The sequence below is a fragment of the Dermochelys coriacea genome, chromosome 3 (genome assembly GCF_009764565.3).
Source record: "Dermochelys coriacea isolate rDerCor1 chromosome 3, rDerCor1.pri.v4, whole genome shotgun sequence".
In the NCBI taxonomy this organism is placed as follows: domain Eukaryota; kingdom Metazoa; phylum Chordata; order Testudines; family Dermochelyidae; genus Dermochelys; species Dermochelys coriacea.
The window spans coordinates 115,434,750-115,452,184 of record NC_050070.1 but is presented as its reverse complement, the minus strand read 5'-3'; the positions used below and the strand labels follow the sequence as shown (position 1 = coordinate 115,452,184).

Below are 17,435 nucleotides of genomic sequence, written 5' to 3'. Positions count from 1 at the left end.
AATGAACTCTCAATCAAAAGCCTCTGCAGCAACCATCCAATGAAAGGGTTATTCATAGCCACATGATAACCAATGTAGTAATAAATTGTTACTTTGAGAGTAACATCACTGGGAAAGACAACAAAGTAGATGTCTTAAGCTTTTTTAAAAAAATAATGTTTTTTACTTAAGTCAGTTTGGAAAAATAGTTTTTGCTTATTTAAAATATCACTGTATTGTGGTTAGCGATATCTGTCTTAAAACAGAATCATAGAATTTAGAGAGGGAAAAGATCTTTTAGGTCACTCCTCTCCCTGCCACTGCAGGGCCTGCTGTGATAATTGTGACATTTACCCTCAACTATGAAAAGTATATGACAGTTCACAAGATGTCACAATAACCTATAGCAAGTGGGAAATGGTGCAAAAGAGAGACAAACTGAATTAGTCCAAACAAAAAAAAGCCTACTGATATAACTTAAGGGCTGTTAAGATCATGCTCAGTAAACACGTAAAATGCAGAACCAGAAATCAGTGAATGAAAATTGGTGTGTTGGAAAGATGGTAGACAAAATGATGAGGGGATAGGCTACTCCACCCATTGTTCCTTTTGAGTCCTTAAAGAGAGAGGCTTTGGAGCGGAAGATGCGCTACTGGAGCAAGCTTCACCATCACTACTGCCACCCCCACCATTTCCCTGGACACTGGGCCTTCATCATTTTGATCCTGAAAGACATCATGACCAGATTAGGCCAGAAAGAGGGACCCAGATGACATCGCCACCTTTACCAGCTCCAGCTGAATCCCAAACCACCACCGGGGATGAAACAAGAGCAGACCAGCAGCAACAGCTGCAGCCAATCTCAGTTAACTTCTTCTCTCTTCCCCCAAATGACAATTACCATTTAACAGACTGTTAAACAAGGCAGTTTTTCCTTCTAAAAGCTCTCTCTAGCTAAATGGAAAGGGAACAAGGGATGATGTTAAAATGAAAGCCTTATTCAATACTTTATATTTCAAATGCTTTAATGGTTTTTCTTTTCCTTATCTTTAATAAAACGTTAAAAGGATTTTTAATGATGTGTTCACCATGGTATTAACCAGGCCCCAGCCCTTGTTTAATGCTGGGCATTTTCTGGATTATGTTAACACCTTTGGGAAACAGGCCCTTCATAACAGTACACAGTATTTACTAGTGTATTGTCCAACCTATTTTTGGGTGTTTCCCTTCAACAGGGCTTTTAATCACTTCCTTTGGGAGAATATTCCACAGCCTAATGGAACCAACTGTCAGAAGGTATTTCCTGAAATTCATCCTGACTTTTCCCCTCTCAGTGGCATCCCACTAAGCCTGGTCTGTTTGCACCAGCCTTATACCTTTGACTTTCCTCTGGTTTAAACCCTTCAAACATTTATAGATCACCACCACCGCTTCCCAGTCACACCCTATGCTTGATATCATCTCTTAGCAATACCACACACTTATTTCTTTCAATATTTTTTCAATAGTCATTTCATCCAGTTCAAGAGTGTCTAACATGATGGAATGATTTTGAATCAAAGTGATTTAAAATATCTATTTTAATCATGATTTAAAATCAGCAAGCAGGAAACCTTGCTTTAAAAATAATTTAATCTTGTTTTGCATTTGTACTTTGTTTTCCTAAAGAAAGAGGTTGATTCTCATTGGTTAGTAACCTTTAAAACATGTTGATTTCACAATTAAGTATAGTCTTTACACTATAGTTTGTACTTCTTTTGCTAATCAGGAGGATACACTATGTCTGTCCATCTACATTTATTTAAGCAATTGCATAGCTTAACATACATTTATTCAGATTCTTACATTTTTACAGTTTTATTATGTTATAATATGGAAAATGATGCATTTCTTATTTACTATAGGGTTTTTTTAAAAAACTTTGTGGCAAGGTGCATTTGGATGGATATTGGAATTCAATTAAAATGCACAAAAACAGCATTTTAAAAATGTTTTTTCATTTGTTAAATAAGGCTACCTTAAATATTCTGGATACATATTTTTTTCTGAAATTTATCAAAACATGTTTGTATTTAAAACGAACTGATTTATTAAACAAAGAAAGTATTATCTGTAGTTACAAGACAATCAGTTCAATTCACTATCACCATATCCTTCAAGATTTTAGAACTGGTCGGTGTCATTCTCTCATGTCTAGCTTTTATTTATAGATTGGAACACAAAAACAAGCCTTCCTGCTTTTCAACTTCCAATCTGTTTCTCAACTTGAATGAACGTCACAACAAGATTTTGCCACTGGTTTATGCTAATGGATCATCTTTTGTATTGGCTTATAGCTAGTACGTGTCAAACATTTTTCAAGTCCTACTTTTAAGCCTCTGCAAATTTTAACATTTTCCCATTACTGGCTAAAAATACATTCCTTATTATTAATTAAGCTCTTACAGCAAGTATATGAAACAGAGGAAGACCGTTCTCTGCCCCAAGGAGCTTGCATTCCAACCAGAGAAACAGAGAGCACTCATTGGGGAATGGAACATGTCTGGCGATGATTTATGAAGTACAATGCAGTTTATGGCACTAGACATTTTTGTATTAAGTAATAGTAGCCCAGTTTATGGCATTAGAATCTTAAAAGGCATATAAAAAAAAATCGCTCAACTTTTCTGTCCGTAACAGCTTCCTCACACAAGGGAGTTGGTTTAAATGTATGGATATGCCCTGGAATTCAGAGGATGGTCTACAAGGTCACCAAATACAGCATTTTGGAAGACTTCTGCATCTTAGCTTTGGTATAAGGTGACTTAGGGAATAGAGTGTCTGTTAAATAAGGGACTTCAGATTTTTTCAAACCATTATGCCCCTGTGTATCAGATATGGTTTGTTCAAATCCCTACTGCCATCCCTAGAACAAAAATAAGCATTTCAGCACTGACCTTTATCAAATAATCTGTATATATAAAATGCAACAATACAATTTATTTCTGATTTCTCAGGCATATTTATTTATATTTATTTCATACATCGCTGTCCAATATTATGGATGCATTCACGATTTTAAAAATACATACAAATCTTATAAATGATAGGCATGGTCTTACAAGTTTCAGGGTGAAATTCAACGTAAGAATATAGGAGACATATTGATGCCTATTTAGAAAGCACCAGAAGCTCTGTTAACCAGAGATTTTATAGAAGAGCTCTGTTCATCTCATATCAAAACCAAATCCTACACAGTCTTTACACAGGCAAAATTTCCATTGACTTCAGAGAGAGTTTTGCCTGTGTAAGATCTGCAAGATGTGGTACCTAGCAGGTAAATTTCACCCACAAATAATTAGACTACTACTTATTATGAAGTAGTTGATTATAATTTCTGAATTCCCCACCACCCTGAATTCACTGGTTAAGTTTATACAACATTTATCCAATTGAAAATTACCATCCATGTAGTTATATAGAGGGCAGTTGTGCAACCTCCCACACCATTTAAACAAGCATGAACTTGACACATGATTTAAGAAAAGTTCTCTAGAAATCCTTTAAAAATTCAAATCTATAATAAAATAGAAACACAAGTTGTAGCCACTCTCCAGCAGAGTTTAATTTTTCATCTCCATCTGCTTTTCAAACAGATTACTAGAAAGTAATTACATATGCTTATCATCATGAAACAGTTGGCTGGAATAAATACAAAGACACTAAATTCTATAGTCTTGGAAAGCTCACTGCCATCACTTTGGATTCACTGATGCATATTGTTTATGAATATTTAGCCAGTATATAAGTCAAATGCTGTTTATTCAGTAAGGCCTATAGGTACTAATCAATTACTTTATATGTTTGACTGAAATAACATAAGTAAATGCAGTATTTAATTCTATCATCCCTTTAGAATTCCAGAGAACTGTTTCTATAACCTGTAGGTTTTTTAAAAAACAGTTTTATATTACAAATGCAGACTTCTCCATGTTTTTTAAAAATAAAGAATAAAACATGGATATCAGTGTCTTCATTTTGAGCAACATGGAATTAACAAACATTAAATGGTATTAATCGCTAAAATACCAGTGACCATTTAATAAAATAAAATTCCTAATCTCCTTCACAAATATTTGTTTTTTTAAGGGGAACTTTGTACTGGGGCTAAATAAGAAGCAAGAAAACATTTACACATAAAACTATGTTCTTGGACACTCATTTTCTGTCTTCCCTCTGTTTCTATTTATTTTTTTTTTAATTCAGGCCACTTCCCCTTCACATTATAGATCATTCCCTTCTGCTTGATCTTAAATAGAAGTCATAACCTTGCCTTTGTGACACCCCAATCTGTTACCAGAGAACATTACATTTAAAATGAGACACCTGCCAATTTTCCTATCTTAGGACTCTAATGACATGCATGTGTCCCAACTTTTCACTGAGCATGCCCTATTCTTTGCTGCACAAAAAACAAACAAGATTCAAGCTGGCATTTGAATGACCTTGACATTTTTCATAATGGAGTTCTAAATTGAAAGTTATTTTCAATTACCCCACACAAGACATGGTGTTTACTGAACCGATTCATACTTTCAACAGCTTTAATGGCTGTGAGAAGAACTCATCTGGATAATCCAAATGAATTTCAACACATTTTTACCAATTATTTTTTCATTATTTACCAATTTACTATATGTAAGTATAATACAGTGCTGCTAAAGTTTGTGATTTGCTACAAATGTTCAAATTGTTATTCACCTAAATAAATATGCAATAAGTTTAAAAGGCCCACTTGCTCTAGAAAAAGAAATTTTCAAAACATTACTTAGAAATACTTGTTCACGGTTTCATAAAACCAGTAAACCTAATCATACTGATCATCCTAGATTTTTCTACACTGACAATTTAAAGAAGTTTACCATCATCACTCTAGTACTAGCAGAGCTCCCCCAGCCTTAGCAACAGTGACAGCATCAGCTTACACCTGAGCTTTCTAAGCCAGTGTTGTCTAGATCTATTCTGAGCAGCATTGACCAGGACTAAGTGAAGGCTACAATTTTAAATTATACTTAAAACACAGGAGTCCAGTTTGATGATGAAGAAAGGCAGTTCTTTCTTTCCAACTCACATTACCAAGTTGTCAAGATAACAGCTTCTGCTTTGGATATTTAGGTAAACAGAATTTAGAAAACAGTTTTTTAGTTTTGTGTTTTTGATTAGAGGAATGGCAAGGCTGGGGGAAGAAGGAGAGGTGTGCAACAGCAAGATTTATTTTCACGTTAGAAACTGAGGCCTTGACCCTGAATTCTGTATTGTTCAGACAGATCGATCTCGATGGGACTTTGTCTGAGTGTAGTTACTCACATACATAAGCACTTGCAGGATAGGACTATAATATAAGTACAGTAAAACCATGATCAATACACAGCCTGAACTTTGACATAAATTAAACATTTTCCAAGGAAGGTAGACACAGTGCTCCAACACACACTATTTTTTGTGTGTCTTATGATATATGATGTCTTAAGGTAATACTAACATCATCTCAATTTTCAAAAAAGGAGTCAAGGCCAACTGTGCAACTATTGAGGCATTGCCCTCCTCTCTATCGCTGGGAAGATTCTTGCTAGAATCTGACTGAATCATCTGCTCCCTCTTGCAGAGGAAGTATTTCCAGAGTCCATTTTGCTTCAAGAAAAGGAGTACTTGTGGCACCTTAGAGACTAACAAATTTATTAGAGCATAAGCTTTCGTGAGCTACAGCTCACTTCATCGGATGCATTTGGTGGAAAAAACAGAGGGGAGATTGATATACACACCATTTGGCTTCAGATCATCATGAGGCACCACCAACATGACTTTTGCAGCCAGGTAGATTCAGGAAAAATGTCAACACCACCACTAGGAGCTGTATATGGCCTTTATCGATCTGACCAAAGCCTTCGACTCTGGTCAACCATGAAGCTCTGTGGAAAATCATGTTAAAGTTTGGCTGCCCAAGCAAATATATCACCATTGTAAGACTCCTCCATGACCGGATGACTGCCTCCATCCTGTGCAGCAGCTCTACCTCTGTGCCCTTTGTCATCCAAACTGGCATAAAACAAGGTTGTGTACTGGCACCCACCCTTTTCTCCATTTTCTTAGCAGCAATGAAAACACTAATCCAAGATCATCTACCACAGGGGATTGGCATCCAATATCGGATTGACGGTGACGTCTTCAACCTTTCTCATCTCATGTTTGATTGTTATTTGAAAGGGGATGTTAACGTGAATTCTGATCATTTGGGGTATACCAATAGCAGTCAGATATAAAGCCTACTTTTCAAATTAAGGGAGGGATCCTTTCCTTTTGCAATGGCCATATTATTGTAGATAATAGATAAGAGATAAAAGAATGCAACCCTGCTTATCTTCTAGTTCAAATAACTCAATGTATACAACAATCCTACTGTGAACCTCTGGGTTACAAACAGTTGTGAGTTCAATTATACAAGGGACCTCATGAAAAATAATCTTACAGGACACTTTTGAATGTTTTTATTTGAGCTGCAATTATTGACAAAGCCATTGTTATTCCTGTCCTTTGTGGCTTCAACTGTTGGACCACATGACACTTAAAATTCCTGGGTCCATCACTATTTACAAAGTTACAGTATTTGTGATTCTAATTATTGTATATGTTTGGGTACTATTTTTTGCAGGAACATTGAAAAGTGCTACATAAGAGGTCTGCATTATTATTACCCAGTTAGGAAGCTTGAAACGCAATATGCATTTATTTCTCATATTATGAATACATACAACTATACTGTTTATGTTTCTCAAGTAAAATAAGCAAGGCTCTAACAGTAACCAAAAGCATGCAGATCCGTGGCCATGCATTTTTACATGCCATAATCAGCCAGGGCCACCCAAATGGACCCAGTGGGAGGTCTCAGAGCAAAAATTTCTTCAACTTTCTAATGGTAGATCAGTTTTCCTCTCAAAACCCAGAACTGCTGCAAATACTTCAGGAGTTACAGAAAAAGCAAAAAAGAAGTCAAATTTAATATTACAAAAATGAAGTGCTCCAAAAAACGGAGCAAAAATGACATATTTCCATTCATTGCAATGTTCAAAATAATGCACAGTGATTAGCGTATCAGTGATTAAAAGGTATTTAAAAAGGAACACAACATAAATGCAATTTGTTTGTATTACACAAGGAAATAGCACAGAGAAATAGCATAGCTCTCCTAAAGTGAGCCTTAATAGAAGCAGCAATCACTAACTGTACTCCAGAAAGGGTCAGCAGTTTGAAATAAACACCTCACAGTGTTTGGATTCTTATTTGATCTAAAATCAGTGAAAGAAACGCACACCCCAACCCTCATAAGTTTCACCGACAAAAGTACCTGTGTGGACAGCGCGGTCAGTGGGAGATGGTCTCCCACTGACATAGCTACCACCACTCATTGGGGGTGGTTTAATTGTATGAGAGAGAGAGAGCGAGTGCGCGCAAGCGAGCGGCTAGAGGGGAAACCTTGCAGCTGGAGCAGTACAGCTGTGCCACTGTAAGGTCTGTAGTGTAGACACAGCCAAATTCCTGAGAGACAAGTAAAACATCTCCATGTAGAACACCAGCAGCAACAACTGCATGGGTTGGCCTCAGTTCAGGAAAGCATCCCTATTCAAGACAGCACATAATCATTTGCTTAACCCAAATCAGACTTGAGCCCTGCCTAAAGTTAATCAAATGCTTAAGTGCTTTCCTGAATCACGAACAATATAGTATATTTATTATGTATAGATCAAATACTTTCTATGGAAAAGCTGAGATATCCTTTTGCATTGCCAAGGGTGAAATCCTGTCTCCAAAAGTTTTGCCACTCACTTCCAGGGAATGAGGATTTCACCCTAGGACTTTAGATACCATGTTCCCTTCCAATCTTCTAGATCTATATTCCACACTAACATGGAGTGCTGGTCCACTGGCCCTCTGCCTTTCCCCTTGGTGTCACAAATTCTACATAAGCCACACTGTCACTGGTTGGGTCCCTGAACACTCTCAGACAAAACATCTCCACCATGCTGTCATTATAGTAATAAGTATACAAAAATAAAGGTAATAGACAAGAACATTCTTTAAAATCAAGTCCACCCTTAAATACATTGAAAACCCAGAAAAATTCTAAATAAAGGCAAGAGGAGATAAAAGAATAGAAATCCTGAAAATTCAGAGTTAAGCATGTCCAAAGGCCTTAATTCTTTTAATATGTTTCTAGCAGCTTAAGACTCCTTTCTTGAAAGTTAAGAGTGCTTGTCTATGATAAATATTAAGTTGGTGATATCTTCACCTTGGAAGTTCCCATATAGAGTACAAGGCACAGCACCGCAATGGCTTCATTCATTTCTGTCCAGCAGAAACCAGAGTGTTGATGAGTAACTGCTCTTCTTCCCAAGGGCCCTGCAGAGTCCCACAGAGGTCTGTGCTATCTTCCTTGCATTTCACAATATACAAAAGACCACTTGAGAGTTAAAGCAAGATGCCATGAATTCCAATGTCAACACCACACTGACAGCACTCAGTTCTGTATCTTTTTCCCATAGTTGCAATCAATATCACTATTATTAAGATGTCACAACACCTACAAGAGACCAGTTCCTGAGTAAAGAGCAGCTGGCTCCATCTCAGTCCAGGCAAGATCTACATTATATTGGTGTAAAGGGGAGCATTTTGAGGAGCTAGCAGAGATGCTGTCCTCCCTGTCAAATGAAGGCATGCACCACCACCATCACCATACCACCCCATTTCCAAAAAAATGATGCAAAGCCTCAAGACCCTATGTGAACAATCACTGAACTTAACAGTTCCAGTAGTATCAGTGACATAACACACACCTCCTGCCTTCTCCAGCTCTCTAGGAAACTTCAGCCCTAGCTCCCAAATGAAGACCTGGTCACAGCGTTCCATGCGTTTGTCACCTCTGGACTGAACTACTGTCACTGACTTATCTAATCTGAAAACAATGCAAAAATTCCAGTTTGTGCAGAATGTGGCCATCTGCTTTCTCCATGAGTTAGCCAATGTGCTCATAACAGGCTACCAATCCACTTTCAGTGCCACCTCAAGGCCTTGGTAATGATCTCCAAACCCATTAGTGGATCAGGTCCCAGCTACATTAGTGATAGCATCTCCATCTGTGAACCAAGACAGCATGTTTTCTGGGGCAATGCAGATCATGAAATCCAGGATAAAAAGTGTGCAAGAGCCAGAGATAAGGCATTCTCCACCAAGGGATGCCAAATTAACATCTTGAGGACATCAGACTAATCCAGAATTTGACCAAATTTACAGTTATGTTCTGAGACCTTCCATTTTACAACTACTGCCCCCAATCCTCCAAGGGAAAAAAGAAAAAGAAAACCTACCCCAAGCAGAGTTTTCCATAACCAGAGAAGATGAGGAGGAGAAAGAAAAATGAAACTTCAAACATATACTAGGAACCATGTTACACCAATCTATTAATCTGGCAGATGTTCAAGTAGTCAGTGATGGGTATCGATATAGATGAACAAATACCGGTTTTGAACAGTGAAACAAGTATTTATATCCATATTTCTGAAGTAGTAATGTGATGTAAACCAATGCAGGAGTCACATGCGTGATTTATAAACTCAACAGTAGTCCATGAATAATACTTACCTCTGATCTCAAACACATAGGTTTGCTCATCCTTTACCCACAGTTTAAGTAATTCCTGTACTTGTACAGTAATACTTTTCACGAAATTTCCAGGAAAAAAGAAAGCATCTACAAGTAGACAATTTCCAATGGTTATTTCCTAGTGTAAGCAAGGTGGTGTACATATCATCCCATACTTCTGTGGTTTAGTTAGTGTTGCTGTTTGGGGATTATTTAACCAAACAATTTATCATAAACTGTGTATCATCATGATGCTACCTATACAGTAAAAAAATGGAATACAACATCCTCAGATATGATCATATTCAAATTTGTTACTTCTATCTCATATGGTTTTTAAAGTTGCTGTACACTGAACTACAGAAACAACATGCAGTAACATAGTTCCTGCAGGTGGCACTGGCTACTTCCTGAGAATGCAACGTTGTGTTTCTTTGTAATTTGTGATGATACCCATGCTTTAGTAGCTTTAGTCAATTACTACAGATCAGCCCAAACTGGTAGGATAATTCAATATGGCTTTTGGCTATCTGAGGGGGTTCTGCTTAGCTTCAGCGTCTAGGCAGTTCTGAACCAAACCATTACTACCCTTATTTCATTTACTTTGATTTATACACCAGTATAAAAAAAGTGTGGAAGTTCCTATACAAAGCTCTATGGACTTTACATTTATATATATCCACCTTACATATACATATATGCACGACTGTACAGGTGCAAATAAAAGGTAGTAGCCTCTCTTCAACCCCCCCCCCCCCCCAAATCAGACAATAACTAGAAAAAAGGTAAAACTAACCGAAACGGTACCTCACGTCATCTACACGTACTAGTCCTAAACACACCCTTGGTCCCTCAAAGCATAAGGAAAATTGAGAGACTTTGTAACATGTTCTGAAGTTCAGCAAATTTGGGCTATTTCAAAGAGCCGGGGCAAGGTGGCTGGCCTAGCCTACGCCCTTCCTGGAATACACCTTATAGCAGTATCATACTAATAAAGAAACAATCTGGTCCCGAGCTGTTTCATGATTTATAGGTAAAAATCAACACAAACTCCATTAGGAAAGCATACAGCCACCAGTGCAGGTCACAGAACACTACTGACGTGTTCACAAAGCAATATACTGGGTCAGCAAGCAGGTAGTGTGTTCTGTGTTAGCTTGATTTCAGTGGATTTAAGGTAGGGGTGGGGAAAATTGCGGCCTGGGGGCTGCATCCAGCCCTTCAGACATTTTAATCCAGCCCTCGAGCTCCTGCCAGGGAGTGAGGTCTGGGGCTCGAGCTGCTCCAGTGCTCCAGCCAGGGAGTGGGGTTGGGGGCTTGCCCTGCTCTACGCGTGCTGTGGCTCTGCACGGCTTCCGGAAGCAGCAGCATGTCCCCCCTCTGGCTCCTATGCACAGAGGTAGCCAAGGGCTCCGCACGCTGACCTGGCCCAAGAGCCACCCCTGCAGCTCCTATTGGCTGGAAACCATGGCCAATGGGAGCTGAAGGGGCAGCGCCTGCAGACAGGGCAGCGCAAAAAGTTGCCTGGCCTTGCCTCTGTGTAGGAGCTGCAGGGGAGACATGTCACTGCTTCCGGGAGCTCCTTAAGGTAAGTGCCACCCCGACCCACTTCCATGCCCCAACCTCCTGCCCCAGCCCTGATCCCCCTCCTGCCCTCTGAGCCCCTCAATCCTAACACAGAACACCCTCCTGCACCTCCAACCCTCATCCCCAGCCCCACCCCAGAGCCCTCAACCTCAACCAGAGCCCCTGCATGCTCCCTGCACCACAACCCCCAATTCCGTGAGCATTCATGGGTCACCATACAATTTCCATACCCAGATGTGGCCCTTGGACCAAAAAGTTTGCCTACCCCTGATTTAAGGCACCAGGTATAATGCATTGCATCAGATTCATTTTCCAACAGTAACATCTAAACAATGTGGTTTTCATTATAAAAATTTGCTAGGACACAGTTTTCAAGATAAACAGTAACTGGATTTCTATAGTATTCTGTTCTATAGGATTTGCTTTTTTACCAAAAGTATCTTTTACTGCTGGATGCTATCTAGGCCTATATAAGGAAAATCAGAATTTAAAAATTTAATCTACAAACCCATTCAAAGGACAGAGTATAGGCAAGAATTAGCACACAATGGTCTGACATTTTCAAGAGTCATTAGCATTTTTAGACTGGACTGGCTTTGTAACACACTTCAATCTATTCTCAGCCTAAATAGATTGTATTCAAAACAACTTGGATCTTTTCTGCACTGTAGATCCTAGCTTTCTTCTCCTTGAACTAACAGTGACATTCTCTTCTTGCTACGTAAAGAGCTTTGGACACACGGACACACACAACAATTGTCTGTAACCGAACCTGTGACTTTGAACACCAAAAGCACAAGCCTGTTTTGTTGAGCTCTGCAATATCATAATTAGCTGTATAACCACTGAACTCAGTCACTAGAGGGAGTCAAGATCAGATATACACACTATGGCAGATTTCAGAGTAGCAGCCGTGTTAGTCTGTATTCGCAAAAAGAAAAGGAATACTTGTGGCACCTTAGAGACTAACAAATTTATTAGAGCATAAGCTTATGCTCTAATAAATTTGTTAGTCTCTAAGGTGCCACAAGTACTCCTTTTCTTTTTACACTATGGCAGAGTAATAGTTCCTCTCCCTCTCTCTCTCACACACACACACCCTCCTCAAGTTGAAACACATGGTTTTTGTATTTATTGATCTTCAGCATCTTATCTTCTTGATGAAACATGTACTGCCTATGCACGAAAGACAGACAGAACTACAAGGAGAAAAATTAGATATATTTAATCTTGACTGCAAAGAGATTTAACACTAATAAGTGTGGTACACATAAATCCATATTGACTGACAATATACCACTAAATTATAGCACAACACCACCACTTGACCAGTAACGCTAGCTTATAACAAAAGTCTTTCAGTATGTATGAAGCCATTCCTTCAGCACTAATGAATGTCTTTCTTGTGCATTCACATAAGGAAAGAAACCTTAAGAAATAGGGTCCCCACTGGTGTCAAACACCAGAACTACTTTTCAAAAAACATAAACTGTTCCTATAAACTCTGATTGGCTAAAAGACATCTAACATGCTCATTTCCCTTTTTAGAATTATTTTTTTTTTAATTTGGTCTCTAATTCCCAGCACTGCACCACAGATTCAGATTTTAGTCAGAGGCTGCTGCTAACTCTGATGGCACAAGCAGAGTCAGGAGTTGGGATCATCAGCAAGGCCAAATCCTGGGTTAGAGACACTGTCTGTACAATAGCTAGCAGTTGCCCAGTATCTTAAGGAAATGGCTCTAAAGAGAGAGAAGTCCCAGACTTCTGTGAGGTAGGATGTGAGGAAGAATACCCCTGAGATTTACTTCTAAGGCATATTAGACTTCTGCTGATTATTTTTCTATTACTGGAGCTATGTGGGAGTGTTTAATACAGAAGCTTCTCCTTTTGGTTCAGCCTGTGCTTAGGATATCACAACTCATTGTTTTCAAAGGGACTGTAGTGTCACAAACTCAGGTAGATGACTTAACCACAGGATTAAGTAGTAGGAAAAAGATAGGATATGAGGAAACAAAGGCTTTGTTTAAACACAAAGAACTTTGGAAAGTAGCAACAAACACAGGTAACAGAAATATATCTGAATGTTAAATGCATTTGAGTCCAATGTATAGGCTCTCAAATGCTACAGTGATATATAGCAGTATAAAACACTGAGATAGAATATATAGGAAGGATTACCCCATATTGGGGAAAAATGTTTATACATGAATGTAATCACTTGCTAACGTTGCATCGGACACTTGTACTTCAGACTTCTACTCTGTCACTGAAGGTTCCTAGCCTGCAAACTACAGAGTGTTAAGACTGCTACATACTTATTTGATATAATGAAGCAGACAGTAGTGTTACCAACTTTTGTGATTTTATCGTGAGTCTTGCAGTGTTTCTCTTCTAGAAAATCATGGGATTACATGAGAAACATTTTGTTTTTTATTCTTTATTAAGGCAAAAAGTTACAATAAAACGATAAAATACTACATTGTACATTATCTATTCAGGTTAATATTCAAAATCCTAGCTGAAGATTCTGGTTTTCTGGCTGGGCAGCCCTCCTCCTCTGAGTAGATTAAAAAGGCTAACACCTATTCACTTTTTTGCACTTCTCTTGTGTACGTATTTGTAATGAAAAGTTTGCACAACAAGGACAGTCCATATTTTACTATATTACAGTTCCAAAGGTGGAGTCACATTTTTCTAGTGAAGTGCTATACAAAATCTAGCTGCTAACAATAAGGAATATATTTGTCATTCTGTTAAAAATGTAGATGCTTTACCGCAACATTAAACAGATCTCTAGGATGCTGGCACCCCATAAAATTAATCTCTTTAATAATTTCTTCCCCAAGCCATCTATTCCCAGACATAACTGTCACATGTTTCCCTTACCCTTCCAACAGAGCACTTCCCTAGTAGCAAAAATATGATGATCTTAACTGGAGACAAATGCTGTCTATACAGACATTTGTTTAAAAAATTCCTTTATGAGCTACACAAATTGAAGTTGTATATCCCTTTTCCCATGTAAAGGCCCACTTATCCAGATACATTTCTTTGTCCAAATATCTCTCCCACCTTTTCATCTGGATTGTTTAAAATAAGTTTCTAGCCCTCATGGTTTCAGCGAAATTGTGTTAAGCTTGGAAACATACCATAAAGGCCTAAAAAAATCCAGAAGACAAATAAAATCTCAATTTTGAAGGAGCGGGAGAAGGGAGGGAACTAAAGTTCATGATTTTAAAACCAATCTCTTGATTTTGGGTACCTGACTCAAGGTTTTTGAATGCCTCAAGCCAGAAATACTGAGATAGGGGAAAAAGAAAAGGAGTACTTGTGGCACCTTAGAGACTAACAAATTTATTTGAGCATCAACTTTCGTGAGCTACAGCTCACTTCATTGGATGCATTTGGTGGAAAATACAGTGGAGAGATTTATATACACAGACAGAGAACATGAAACAATGGGTTTTTATCATATACAATGTAAGGAGAGTGATCACTTAAGATGAGCTATTACCAGCAGGTAGGGAGGATGGGGGAAGGAAGAAAACCTTTTGTGGTGATAATCAAGTGGGCCATTTCCAGCAGTTGACAAGAACATCTGAGGAACAGTGGGGGGGGGGAGGAAAATAACATTGGGAAATAGTTTTACTTTGTGTAATGACCCATCCACTCCCAGTCTCTATTCAAACCTAAGTTAATTGTATCCAGTTTGCAAATTAATTCCAATTCAGCAGTCTCTCGTTGAAGTCTGTTTTTTAAGTTTTTTTTGTTGAAGAATAGTCACTCTCAGGTCTGTAATCGAGTGACCAGAGAGACTGAAGTGTTCTCCGACTGGTTGTTGAAAGTTATAATTCTTGATGTCTGATTTATGTCCATTTATTCTTTTACGTAGAGACTGTCCAGTGTGACCAATGTACATGGCAGAAGGGCATTGCTGGCACATGATGGCATATATCACATTGGTAGATGCGCAGGTGAACGAGCCTCTGATAGTGTGGCTGATGTGATTAGGCCCTATGATGGTGTCCCCTGAATAGATATGTGGACAGAGTTGGCAACGGGCTTTGTTGCAAGCATAGGTTCCTGGGTTAGTGGTACTGTTGTGTGGTGTGTGGTTGCTGGTGAGTATTTGCTTCAGGTTGGGGGGCTGTCTGTAAGCAAGGACTGGCCTGCCTCCCAAGATCTGTGAGAGTGATGGGTCGTCCTTCAGGATAGGTTGTAGATCCTTGATGATGCGTAGGAGAGGTTTTAATTGGGGGCTGAAGGTGATGGCTAGTGGCGTTCTGTTATTTTCTTTGTTGGGCCTGTCCTGTAGTAGGTGACTTCTGGGTACTCTTCTGGCTCTGTCAGTCTGTTTCTTCACTTCAGCAGGTGGGTATTGTAGTTGTAAGAATGCATGATAGAGATCTTGTAGGTGTTGTCTCTGTCTGAGGGGTTGCAGCAAATGTGGTTATATCATAGAGCTTGGCTGTAGACAATGGATCGTGTGGTATGATCTGGATGAAAGCTAGAGGCATGTAGGTAGGAATAGCGGTCAGTAGGTTTCCGATATAGGGTGGTGTTTATGTGACCATTGCGTATTAGCACCGTAGTGTCCAGGAAGTGGATCTCTTGTGTGGACTAGTCCAGGCTGAGGTTGATGGTGGGATGGAAATTGTTGAAATCATGGTGGAATTCCTCAAGGGCTTCTTTTCCATGGGTCCAGATGATGAAGATATCATCAATGTAGCACAAGTAGAGTAGGGGTATTAGGGGACGAGAGCTGAGGAAGCGTTGTTCTAAGTCAGCCATAAAAATGTTGGCATACTGTGAGGCCATGCGGGTACCCATCGCAGTGCCGCTGATTTGAAGGTATACATTGTCCCCAAATGTGAAATAGTTATGGGTGAATTGGAATTAATTTGCAAACTGGATACAATTAACTTAGGCTTGAACAGAGACTGGGAATGGATGAGTCATTACACAAAGTAAAACTATTTCCCCATGTTATTTCTCCCTCCCACCCCACCCCCCACTGTTCCTCAGATGTTCTTGTTAACTGCTGGAAATGGCCTACCTTGCTTGTCACTATGAAAGGTTTTCTCCTTTCTCCCCCCCCCTGCTGCTGGTGATGGCTCATCTTAAGTGATCACTCTCCTTACAGTGTGTACGATAAAACCCATTGTTTCATGTTCTCTGTATGTGCATCTCCCCACTGTATTTTCCACCAAATGCATCCGATGAAGTGAGCTGTAGCTCACGAAAGCTTATGCTCTAATAAATTTGTTAGTCTCTAAGGTGCCACAAGTACTCCTTTTCTTTTTACGCATACAGACTAACACGCCTGCTACTCTGAAACCTGAGATGGGGAAAAAGCCTTTTACAACCCCATAAGTCTTCCTAGTTCACATACCTGAATCAATAAATCAATATCTTCTATTAAAGCCATTACCACTTCGGGAGAGAAATAGTCAGGACTCCTTTACAGAGCCTCACTTATGCTGAATCAGCCCAAGGGCTTTTAATAAAACAATCCCTCCAGACTGAGTATGCTACTTTTACAAGATAAAGGATTATGAATTAAATTCCAGCCATTTAAAGAAATATCTATAAAATGAATTAACTGCGGAATAAACTCTTCTTGGCACCAAATGCAAACTGTGAAAACAGAGAGACTTTAAAGGAATGTACCTATGCACTATTTTTAGAATTTTAAAGTAGTTTGGCTAGTAACAAAAATAATGCTGTCCATCAAACCAAAATAAAAGATACTATTTATCAAATACCCAAATACAATCTATTTTACATTCAGCATTCTAAAGCTATGCATTCGACAGGTTTTGATTATCTCTTCTGTCTAAAATGTTTGAGAGTTGTTTGAGGGTTTTTTCTTTTTCTTCTCCTTCTTTAAACTTTACAGCTATTGAATTAGAAAAATTATAGAACTTCCAGCAGACGTTGACTCCTGCCAATAAATGCCAAAAAGTTAGTGTTGTCTAGAAGACCCATTTACTCCATTAAAAAATTTCCTAAACAAATGAGTTGCAGAGTGAGTAACAGACAGGACAGATTTTCTTTCTACAACTGTAAATTGTTTTGGAAAGCAAGAGAAAAAGGATGCAAAGGAATGTTTGGTTTGGTACTGCTGACGGTTATTCATGACCCAAAAAACCCCTATTTAAAACCATAATAATGGATAACTATCACTTTACTCTC

At 38.7% G+C, this 17,435-nt stretch overlaps 1 protein-coding gene across 4 annotated transcripts in view; it reads right to left on the bottom strand.

The window, feature by feature from the left end:
* The window catches only part of PLEKHG1 (pleckstrin homology and RhoGEF domain containing G1), a 221,239-nt gene that overhangs the window by 157,250 nt on the left and 46,554 nt on the right, over positions 1–17,435 (bottom strand). Inside the window, exon 1 of one of the 4 annotated variants that reach the window (XM_043511196.1) lies at positions 2,642–2,660. The exons of the other annotated variants lie outside the window; for them this stretch is intronic. The gene's annotated coding sequence lies outside the window, so the exon portion shown is untranslated. Of the gene's footprint in view, positions 1–2,641; positions 2,661–17,435 lie in introns of those variants that run through there. 4 annotated transcript variants of the gene reach the window in all.